At 39.7% G+C, this 11,992-nt stretch overlaps 1 pseudogene; it reads left to right on the top strand.

The window, feature by feature from the left end:
• The first annotated feature begins 212 nt into the window (after window positions 1–212).
• On the top strand, window positions 213–11,138 carry LOC114815634 (annotated as a pseudogene).
• Window positions 11,139–11,992: the final 854 nt, after the last annotated feature.

The raw sequence follows: 11,992 nt of genomic DNA, 5'->3' as shown, positions 1-11,992 counted from the left end.
ACTCTTTCCCTATCCCCTTTACTTCTTAATATTTTGTTCCAGGAAAAATATTTAAAGCATACAAGATAAAAAAGATGGGTTGATCCTCAGAGATGCATCCTTTGACCTGGAGTCAAACAAAACTCAGAATCTTTTGAGGAAACATGTTAAGCCATGTCAGTGACATGTCCTGACTGGAATTTTTTTGGAAGACAGAATTTGCTGAGCTCCTAATGGCACTGCTTCCAGAACTTATTTTTGAAGTAATTCTGGAGTATGTGTAATCATGCCACTGAAATTAGGTATTATTTATGGACTTTTAAATGAAGTAAACACACACAAAAAAGCTAATTGTGATATTTAAGTGCTTACTATGTGTCAAGAACTGTAGTAAGCATAGAGGTAGATACAAGCTAAGCAAAAAAAACCCAAAACCAATTCAAGAAGGTATCATTCAACCAGGGCTATCTGGGAAAAGTGCAAAGAGAAAGGCAATGTGACTTTCCCCTTGGTCTAGAAAAAGAGATACCAGGAAAAGAAATCGGGAGACTTGAATTTTCATTTGCAACTGCTGTGTGTCAATTCAATTGTTTTGTCTGAGTTACTCTGTTTGTAAATCAAGGAATCATTAGCCATCAATAACAGGAATGACATGCTTGGCTTCATATCTTCTGAGCAAAGTGCTACGGGAAATCAAAAGAAAATTATTTGTAGGCATGTGCTGTAAATGAACAGTCATGAGCAGGATTTCACCCATGCAGAAAAACTTTCAAAAGTAATTTATTAGGGTATTTCATATCTACCATGGAAAAACATATTAGGAGCATCTTGTTTTAATTCATCTAAAAATCCTAGACCTTTAGGCAACATTTAGGTAAATTGAAACCATTAATTCATTCATTCAAATAGTATTTATTGAGCGCTAGACTATGTGCAGAGCACTGTACTAATGCTTGGAATGTACAATCGGCAACAGAATAGAGACAGTCCCTGCCCTTTGACGGGCTTACAGTCTAATCAGGGGAGAGAGGCAGACAAGAACAATGGCAATAAATAGAGTCAAGGGGAAGAACATGTCAAAAAAACAATGGCAAATAAATAGAATCAGGGTGATGTACATTCATTAAACAAATAAAATAAGATGATGAAGATATATTACAGTTAACTATTCTAATACCAGTGAAATGCAATGACATTTCCCTAACTATACTTCAAAGGCACCAGAACTTCTGGGTGCGGCAAAGATGCTACTTTTTAAAGTATTTAATATACCCAAACTACTACCAAATATGCCTAGTACTTGAAAATGGACTGGAAGAAGATTATATATTTGGGGTATCTTGTCATCATCCTGTAGCTAAATCTGGTGAAATCAAAGTTGAATATGAGAGTATCAAACATCAACAGTGAGTTATTTTACTAATTCTATAAAAATACTAACTGGGTCATTTAATTGTGGTGGTAGATGCTTGCCTTTCTTGTTCACCTCACAGGTTATGTCATAATTCTACCTGATCTCTCCTTCTTTCATCAGGCACCAAAAATCGGATCAGGAAAACTGATGGGTCAAAAGGAGTCTCTGTGGACCGTACGGGCACATCATTGTTGTGGACACAAGCAGCTGCGTTTTCATCTTCCAGCCCAAATGGAAAAATAGTGACCAGGTTTGGTAGCCGAGGAAATGGGGACAGGCAGTTTGCAGGTACACTCGATGGTAATATGTAAACCCCCTTTTTTATGCCTCTTCTGCTCACATTTGCATGATGTTTGAGCATGTTGAAGATGCACATCCCAGCCGGTGCTTCCTGTCATTGGAATGATGCTGGGGATGAAAGCAAGGCAAAGAATGTTCATGCTTCTTAGCAATTCCCCCGCAGAGAGCAGAGTTCTTATCTGTCAGCCCACTTTTCCTCAGTTCTGAAGCGTGGTCTAGTGAAGGAGCACGGGCCGGGGAGTCAGAAGGACCTGGTTCTAATCCTGGCTCTGCCACTTGTCTGCTATGTGACCTTGGGCAACTCACTTTGTGCCTCAATTATTTCATCTGTAATATGGGGATTAAGACTGTGAGCCCATGTGGGACATTGATTTTGTCCAGAGTAACTTGAATCTCCCTCAGTGCTTAATATAGTGCCTAGCACATAGTAAGCACTTACAAATAATAAAAAAATTGGGGCATGAATGCTTTGTAATTTATTGCACTTGGGTTGCAATGGAAATTACTCATAAATATCGTTAACAATAATTTCAGGTTCAAAACACATCCTGAGTTACCTTGTGCAACCTTGAGCAAGGTGACCATTTGCAAAGTCCTCTTGCTCACTTGGCCTGGCTTAGCTGGGGCAATAAATACTAGAGGTGGTGAATGAGTGTTTGAGAGCCCCACATTCTGGGTTTGGAATTCCCATTCACCACCTGTTCTGTTCTCACTTGCAGAATTAGGTAAAACCATCTAATTTGTCTCAATGCTAATGCTGTGATTGTTTTGTTGTTGGTTTGTTGTGTTTTTTTAAGCCAGGAGCTTCACAAATGCTGAGTTCATTTTCATGCTATTAGAGGTTATTAAAGGTTTAAGATTGTAATTTTTGACCCTCTTCTTATATCTGTTAATGATGTCTTCATTTTTCTCTATCTTCTTCCTCCTAAGAACATCTAAGGAAAGGAAGACTTTTCTACATCCCCAAGCTTTCTCTCACCCTTGTTTTTTGGGGAAATTCAGGAATTGTATTACTGTCCAGATCCTCGATTTCACCAACTACATTAACTTTGTAGTATAAGGATGACTAGAATTCCCAAGTCCAAATGATAGTGGACACAGATTTTAATGAGCATTTTCTTGTGTTGTCTGTGGATTTTGTTTTTTTAATGATTGGATCTTTTCTTCCCATCTTCTTCAAGAGACAGAGAGGACAGAAAAGCAGGGGAGCTGAAATTTGTTTATGCCCATACCCTTCTCCTCACTATAAATTTTCTACACATCATTTTGATAATGGAAATGGACTTAGCAACTTCTGCCTGTACAGAAACCCTTAGAAGTACTGATAACCACTAAAGTCTGATTGAAACGTTAAATGATTCCATCTAAAACTGAGTCAGTGTTCAGCAGGACAATAATTAATCTGGATGACTCAAAAATAAGATCAATTTAGGGATCTGATCATGCAGAAAATCTTCCGGAGACCCATGCCTTGTACCATCAAGCCATGGGTGCCCTGAACCCTTTCTCTGCCTGCACCAATCAGTGGGGCAGAAGGCAGGGACATCACCCAAAGTGACTGAGGCAGAGGAGAGTGCTAAATAGGTGATGCAGTTCCCCTGGTCTCTATCAGTGGTGATTCCTGATCCAAAATGAGCCAGATTCAGCTCTCTCCAATCAGCCTTGCACTTCCTGCCTGCTTACCGGACCCAGGAGAGCCCAAATGGGCCAACTCTTGCTCACATGGGCTGCTGCAGAGGAGCACCAGAAGCGATGAAGGGTTTAAATAGAATGTCTGGATGGTATTTTAGGGTTATGGCATGAGACCCGAAAAGAGAAAACATAATGTGCCCCTACCTGGTGCAAATGTACTTCCTCCTCAGAAGTTCTAAGAGCCGCGTGCCAGAGCCGTGGGCAGTGATGAGCCATCAAACCGGACATGGTTAAAAACTGTCGCTTGTCTAATCGACCGCCGTACATTCGTGCAACTGGGTACTATTATTAGCAAATCAGTCACATCCTGAATTCAGCCGCAAAACTCGCCTGCGTAGGTACTACATTCTTGATTTGGTGCCCAGTGTCAGCAACCTCAGGGATCACCACTGCTAAATGGGAAGCAGTGGTACCATAGCCCTTGGCCCTTGGGCTTCTCCCAGCATGTTAGCCTACTGGTGGCCCTAACACTGACTTGGATGGCCTAGGCTGGCAGCTCCCCAGTGCTGTCTCCCATTACTTCTGGTCCCTACAGGAAACAATCTGGACTACTAGGGAGCTGATATTTGGTGGTTTATAAACCAAGGTGCTAGCTTATTAAATTTATGGTATCTTTAGACCAGACTAAATTATTTGTGGTATGTTCCATTTTTGCTTTTGGAGTTTGAAATGGTACAATGAGGCTAGGCAACAGTACTTCTTAACTTTAACCAAGGAGTAGAGAAAAACTAACAGTTGCAGGAGGTAATCTCTAAGAGTTATTTCTTGGTAACCTATGCCTTCTTTCCCTTTCTCTGATATTCCCACCAATTACTATTATATTATAGCTACCAATGTAGCTTGACTATTTCCACCACATTACAAACCATTCTAAATAACCTCAAAGAACAACAATGTAATATTGATTTTACCATGGAGTATTTTAGAAGTTGCATAAAGTCATTATAAGGGATTAATCAATAGTATTTATTAACTACTGTGCGCAGAGCATTGTACTAAGTACTTTAGAGAGTATAAAAGAGTTAGAAGACACAAACCCTGACCTCAAGGATATGGCAATCTAGCAGAGTTGCCTGCTGTGCGACCTTGGTAGTCAACTTAACTTCTGCCATGCCTCTATTTCCTCACACTGTAAAATGGGGATTCAGTAACTGTTCTCCCTCCTACTTAGACTGTGAGCCACAGGTGGGACAAGGACTGTGTCCAATCTCATTGACTTTAATCTACCCCAGTGGCTTAGAACAGTGCTTAACACATAGTTAAATACCCAAATAAAGAAATACTTAAGTGTTATAGAAACACAGGAACCACTACTTTATTCCAGTTATACACTTCTTCCCTGTGAGGGGCGTTTGAATTTACACCCCCCTTGAAAATATGGAAGAATCAAGCTCAGTATTTTTTCTCTGTCTGTCTATCATCATCATTATCAGTGGTTACTTATTGAGTGCTTATTGTGTACAGAGCACTGTTCTAAGGCACTTGTGGGAGAATAATACAAAACTTGGTAGACATGTTCGCTGATCACACTGGGCTTTCAGTTCAGAGGGAGAGATCAACATTAATATACATAAATAATTTATAATATAATATATAATTTATATTAGAAATTATGGTATTTGTTAAGCATTTACTAAGTGCCAAGCACTGAAATGGATACAAGGTAATCAGGTGGTCCCACGTGAGGCTCACAGTCTTAATCCTCATTTCACAAATGAGGTAACTGAAGCAGAGAAGTTAAGTGGCTTGCCCAAGGTCACATAGACAAGTGGCAGAGGCAGGATTAAAACGCCACATCCTCTGACTCCCAAGCCAGTGCTCTTTCTACTACGTAGGTGCTGTGGAGTAGCATTAGTTGCACATGACTTTTGTTTGTGCCTTCCCTCCAGTTTTGACAACTTCTGAAGGTTTTGGAGTGCAGGTTTCCCTACTGCTGTGTTGTAACAATTGACTTGTTTTCTTCCCTCTATTGGCTATCATATCTTTCTTCGGAGGAAGCATCCCTATAAGTGATCAGTGTACACTGCCAAACTTCACTGTGGAAGGTGGTGATTCCAGAAGACTGATTCAGAAGTTTATTGCTTCTTCAACTTCAATAGCATATCGAATTTCTTCATCATGATCTTAAAGATGGCAATGGAGCCTCAGGCTAAGATAACCAATCTACTAGATTGGCATAGTTTTCCATCCTTCTCGTTCAGTGGAAGGGACTAAATGACCTCTTGAGGTTCTTTCAAGCTCTGATCCATGCTCTTTGCTTTGTTCTTAAATCCAGTAGTTGATCTACTGAATCATGTTACAATACATTTTTATATTATTATTGTTGTTTTCACTCTTTATTCCAGGACCTCATTTTGCAGCTGTAAACAGCAACAATGAAATTATTGTGACAGACTTCCATAACATTCTGTCAAGGTACTGGGCACACGTACCACTTTTTTTCTATTGGTAACCCTTTATTAGCTGTACTTTATTTTAATATTCTGTGTTCTAAAAAATGCTGAAGCATATTTCCTAGGAGTGTTAAGCACTGATTAATTACAAAGGCTTTGATTGAAAAAAAGGTAGATTGCTTCAAGATTAGGGATTTGAAGATTGGAAAAAAATCTAGTAGTCAGTGGCTTTTAAATTTGGGGATTAGAGACTGTATATCAATATTCCAACATGTATTCAGATGTATAAATAGGGAGTTGTACATTTCTGGTTTTATGATTTTTGGATAAAGATTTTACATTTCTGGTTTTTATGGTTTTTGGATAAAGATTTTACCAATTTGAACTTTGCTCTTATTTCCACATCTTTGAACAGATCAGTGCAGTACTATTAATTGGGAAGAATTTCTTAATTTTATAAATAATATTTCAGTAATAAATTAAAAAAAACACATCCAGTGCTCATTACTAGAATACGGGTAATGAACATTGTCAAGATAGAATTTTCCTTCATCTAGTTGATTGATGGCACTAACAACCAATCATTAATCAAATGGTATTGAGTGTTCACTGTGTGCAGAGCACTCTACTAAGTGCTTGAGCGAGTACAATTCAACATAGTAGTAGAAGGAGAGACAGACATTAAAATAAATTTTGGATATAAATATAGTTGGGTGACTATCAGGTGCTTAAAGGATACAGAATCAAATGTATAGGCATTGCAGAAGGGAGAGGGAGTAGGGGAAATGAGGGCTTAGTCTAGGAAGGCCTCTTGGAGATGTGATTTTAGTAAGGCTTTGAAGGTGGAGAGAGTGGCAGTCTGCATATATGAAGGGGAGAGAGCTCCAGGCCAGCGGGAAGATGTGGGTATAAGATTGTAGTAAGGATAAATGAGATTGAGGTAAGGTAAGTTGGTGTTAAAAGAACAAAGTGTGCAGACTGCATTGTAATAGAAAATCAGCGAGGCCAGGTAGTAGGGGGTGAACTGATTGAGTGCTTTTAAGCTAATGGTACTGTTTCTGTTAATGTGGAGGTGGATCGGCTACCACTGAAAGTTCCTATAATAATAATAATGATGATGATGGCATTTGTTAAGCACTTACTATGTATGAAGCACTGTTCTAAGTGCTGCGGAGGATACAAGGTGATCAGGTTGCCCCACGTGGGGCTCACAGTCTTCATCCCCATTTTACAGATGAGGTCACTGAGGCACAGAGAAGTTAAGTGACTTGCCCAAAGTCACATAGCTGACAAGCGGCAGAGCTGTAATTAGAACCCATGACCTCTGACTCCCAAGCCCGTGCTCTTTCCACTGAGCAACACTGCTTCTCCTCTTCTTGAGGAGAGGAAAGATGCGTGCTGAATGATTTTTTTTAAAGAAAAGTGTTCCAGCATCAGATGAAATATGAAGTGGAGTGGGGAGAGACAGAAGGAAGGGAGGTCAGTGAGGAGGCTGATGCAGTAATCAAAGTGGGATAGGATAAAGTGCTTGGATTAACATGAAAGCAGTTTGGATGGAGAAGAAAGAGAGGATTTCAGCAATACTGTGAAGGTAGAACCAAAAGGATTTGGTGACATTGAATATGTGGGTGAAATGCGAAAGATGAGTCCAGAAAATGTCAAATTATGGTTTGTGAGACAGGAAGGATAGGGAAGTTTTTTACAGTGATGGGAAAGGCAAGGGGAGGACAGAATTTGATTTGGAAGATAAGGAGTTCTGATCTGGGCATGTTTAAGTTTGAGATGTCGGGGACATCCAACTATAGATGTCCCAAAGGCAGGAGGAAATGTGACTGCAGAGAAGGAGATGGATCAGGGATAGAGAGTAGAGTTGAGGATTATCCATGTAGAGATGGTAGTTGAAGTCATGGGAAAAGAGTCTCCAAGAGGCTGGTGTAATGAAGAATAAAGAGGACTAAGCCTTGAGGGACTCCTATTGTTGGATGGTAGAGGCTGAGGAGGAACCTGTGAAAGAGACTGGAGGAGCGATCAAAGAGATAAGGCGAAGAACCAGGAGAGGACAGTGTCAGTGAAGCCAAGATGGATGTTTCAAGGAGAATGTTGAATTTTCACAGTGTTGAAGGCAATGAGAGGTCAAGGAGGATTAGGATGGCGTATAGAAGCCATTGGATTTGGTGACCTCAGAGAGAGTAGTTTCCCTGGAGAGAAGAGCTGGAGCCATCTGGATGGGCCAAGGAGAGAAATGAAACAGAGGAGGTGGAGACAGCAAGGTAGACACCTGGCTCAAAGGAGTTTGGAAGGAGGTAGAAAGGAGGTGGGGCTGTACTGGATGGAGCCATGGGATCAGGGAGAGTTTTTTTGAAGGATAGGGGTTATATGAACATATATGAAAGTAGTGGGAAGAACCCACTGGGAATGAAAGTTGAAATGGTGATCAGAGAGGGAAGAAAGGAGAGGGCAAGTGTTTTGATATGGCATGACTGGGATTGGAGGCAGTGATTGGTACACACCAAAGATTGAACTATCTAAAATATTAGGCACAGAATTATTTCAACTTTTTTAACTTCTGCTCAAAGTTTCTTTGGTTTTCTTTTGCATGATTTTTATGCATGTGATTCTGTTTAACTGAGGGAGAATAAGAACTTTGATCATTTTGTGCTACTTACAGAGCCTTCACCATTTTCTAATGGATAGAAGCAAGATGGCACTTTTCAAGTTCATTTATGTTCTAATTTCTTGGTTTTTCTCTTATGGAGCTTTTTCTGCATTTCTTTTGTGTACTGGTTTTTGTATTTCCATCCCAAGCATGTACTTCTCTAGCAGGATGAGTATTAACCCAATCTGGTATGCCATTTCTGAATTAGGATAAGTGAAAGTAACAAGGCAGGTCAGACTCACATGTGATTTCCCTGCTGTCACTGGGTTTTCAGCACATTCTTTCTATAAGCATCTATTTCTGTAACTGCGGTCTGGGTTTTGTATGTCATTATTCTGAGAGAGAAAAAATGTTTGCACAGTTTGGATTTTATTTTTAAAAAACTTTCAGGCAGATAGGGATGAGAAACAGACTTGTCTAACAAGGGAGCGGCAGAGATTAATCAATTATGTGCTCACTAGCAAGACTTCTGCATTAATCAAATCATGCCGTGTTCTGAACCATTATAATCTGCAAGGCAAGGAACAGGCGAACAGATGACAGAAGATAGGAGAAAGATGGCATTTTAGCAACCTAAATTCATTCTGTCACTGTCTTTGTAAGATTAGAGGTTGGTTCCCATCTGGGGCGTGTATTTTCAGTGAATATCGCTCTGTTCTTTTCTTCCACCCAAAGAGAGATTAACTTAACTTTTCTATTTTTGATAGTGGTGACTCCCATTCTAATTACTTGAACTAAGTAATACGGCATATATGTCAGTTTACTCTAACACAAGGATTAATTTTGATAAACCTCAAAGAAAACTTGCAGTGCGAGAGTCACTCTTGACATAATGTCACAGTTCCTTTCAGAGAGACATGCATTCCCTAATGCCTAGTGGCATTCTGTCCAAAATGCATTATGGGAGAACCAACTATACTTTGAGAGGCAGAAATGATCAATTTAAAAGGTCCAGATTGATAGTCAATCACTTGTCTTTACTGAATGCTATTAAGTGCAAATGCTGTATTAAGCCTTGAGAGAATACAGTAGAATCAGTAGACATGATCCCTGCCATCAAGAAGTTTACAGTCTTGAAGGAGAGACATGCAATAATAATATATTAATGGTATTGCCAAGGGCTTACTGTGTGTCGGCACTTTACTAATACTGAATAGATAGAAGATAATCAGATAAATAGAGTTGGTAGACATGAATCCTTCCTCAGGAGCTACAGCCTAGAGTATATGTGCTCATTCAGAGTTAATCAAGTCAGCACTGCAATTTAGAACTACAGTATTTAAAAAGGTAGTTTAAGAAATAGATCAAAGGAAGTCTCATTATTTGTGGAATTACATGATGCAAATTACATGCATGTTTACTTATTAGTTTCTATGCTAATGACCTCACCAGTTATCCTGATATTCTCTTAATTAACAATTTATCATTTGAATCACTGCTTGTTTGTCATGGCTATATGCATAAGAACTGTGCCTCATCTGAGAACGAACAATTCCTCTTCCTGATAGCTTTCTTATTAAATAATGGTAGTAAATTTGAAAGATGTAATGAATGAAATGCATGGTTTTTTAGATCCAGTATAGTAATGTTGGCAAGCCTGTTTTTCTAGAGTTTCTTCTAATGCAGAGACAGTGCCATACTCTTAACCAATCTCTAAGTAACTTGTGGGAGTTTTCATTTTATAGCCCATTCCTCTAAGCCTGCTTCTGTAAATTCTCAAGTGCTACAATTGCCTCGTTGAACTAACACAGGTTATCAGCTCCTAACTATAATTCATTTTATGTCTTCCCCATAGACTTTTTTATGGTATTTTGTTCATACTCTCAGGTCGCACTGGAGAGTTTCCATACTACAGTTCTGCCTATGGAGGGAGAGTCAAGCAGAGGCATATCCACTTCCTTTCTTGGGCAGTAGATAGGAGGAAGGCAATTTCTACTAGTAAAACTCACCTGTGCTGCAGCAGGGTAATGGGAGAGAGTCTAGGTGAGACTCATGTTACTGAGCGAAGAGGCAGTCGTAAGCACTTCGTTTTTACCAGAAAATCTTAGTTACTACCAGAATGTTGCAGATGAGGTGGGGTCAGGCTATGGAGAGAGATGCGTCCATGGGTCGCTATGGTCTGAGGCGACTGACGCAATAAGAGAAGACAAGACAAGACTGCACTTACCATGTGTCAACACATTCTAACACTTGAGTAGATACAAGTTCATTAGAGTGGACACAGTCCTGTCTGCATGGACCTCACAGTTAAAGTAGGAAGGAGAACAGGAGAATAAGGACAGAAAATTAAGTGACTTGCTCAAGGTCATAGCAAGGATGCAGAGCAGGATTAGAACCAGATCTTCTGACTCCAGGCTGTACTTTTCCACAGTGTCGCTCTCCGTGGAGCAGATCATGTCTATAACTTTGTGCACTTTCCCAACTGCTTATTACAGTGCTCTGCACAAAGTAGAGTTCAGTGAATTGACACTGATTGACTGACTGACAGTGGACAGTGTTGCTGCTGGTGGTGAATGGTTAGTCATGTAGGAGCTGAGGTAGATAAAAAGATCATTTATATGGCTCCAGCCTTTATAATTAATTTTTAAAAATGCTCTTTTAAATCACACAGGTATTTAACCAAGAAGGAGAGTTCATGCTTAATTTGGCTCCAATGAGAAGGAATGGACAGTTTAATGCTCAACAGGTGTAGCGGTGGATCCAATGGAAATTATTATGTGGCTGACTGGGGGAACGTCGAATCCAGGTATTGGAAAATGCTGCTTGGATTTTTTTTAATTTTTATTAAAACAAATATCCAAGATGTTTGATGCTTAAGTAAACCACAGGACTGACGGACAGAGATTGTAGTTCTCTCCTACTTCATTGGCGAGCCATACCTTAGACAGTAAAGTGAGAACTAAGTCACATTAGTTCTCCTGCATTAAGAGTAGAAATTTGAATTGTCACGGCTCTCGGTTCACAGAATTCTTAACCCCATAGGTTCATGGTGGGTGCAGGGGCAGAAAGGGCCAGGATTTAGGGTGGGTGAAGACTGAGAAGAGGCAGGCCTCAAATAGCGCTCAGGCAGAGAGCCATTTTTGGACTTCTTTTCACCTGGGGAAAATCTAAGTTCTGTGGGAGCTGTCTGACCATGCCTTCATGAGTTAGCCTATGTATTGAATCTTCTATTCATTATTCTAAATGGTCAATCATCTTCACAAGACACATTTTCTGTTCATGCATAAAAACTTCTGAAGTGATGAAAAAGTTCACTCTCCATTTGTCAGAATGGTTCTCCCTTTATGTCTAATTAGCTTGACTGGGCTGCTACTTTCTTTACAAAAACCACTGGTAACCAAAAGAATAAAATACTAGCATATATTTTCAATCACCATGTGAGGTCATTTCTATAAGAGCTTATATTTCTGTCTTCCCTAACTTAACCCTTACTGCTGTACCTTTTTCCTTGACAACAGTATGTGACATTGAGAGGGAGACAAAAGCAAGGGACTGATGGGATGACTTGAGTAAATGATCTATTTTTGTTTATTTTTTATTTTTTTGAAACTCTATCGG

This window comes from Ornithorhynchus anatinus, chromosome 12 (assembly GCF_004115215.2).
Source record: "Ornithorhynchus anatinus isolate Pmale09 chromosome 12, mOrnAna1.pri.v4, whole genome shotgun sequence".
NCBI lineage: Eukaryota > Metazoa > Chordata > Mammalia > Monotremata > Ornithorhynchidae > Ornithorhynchus > Ornithorhynchus anatinus.
The sequence above is the reverse complement of the archived record's forward strand: the minus strand, read 5'-3'. Positions and strand labels throughout refer to the sequence as shown.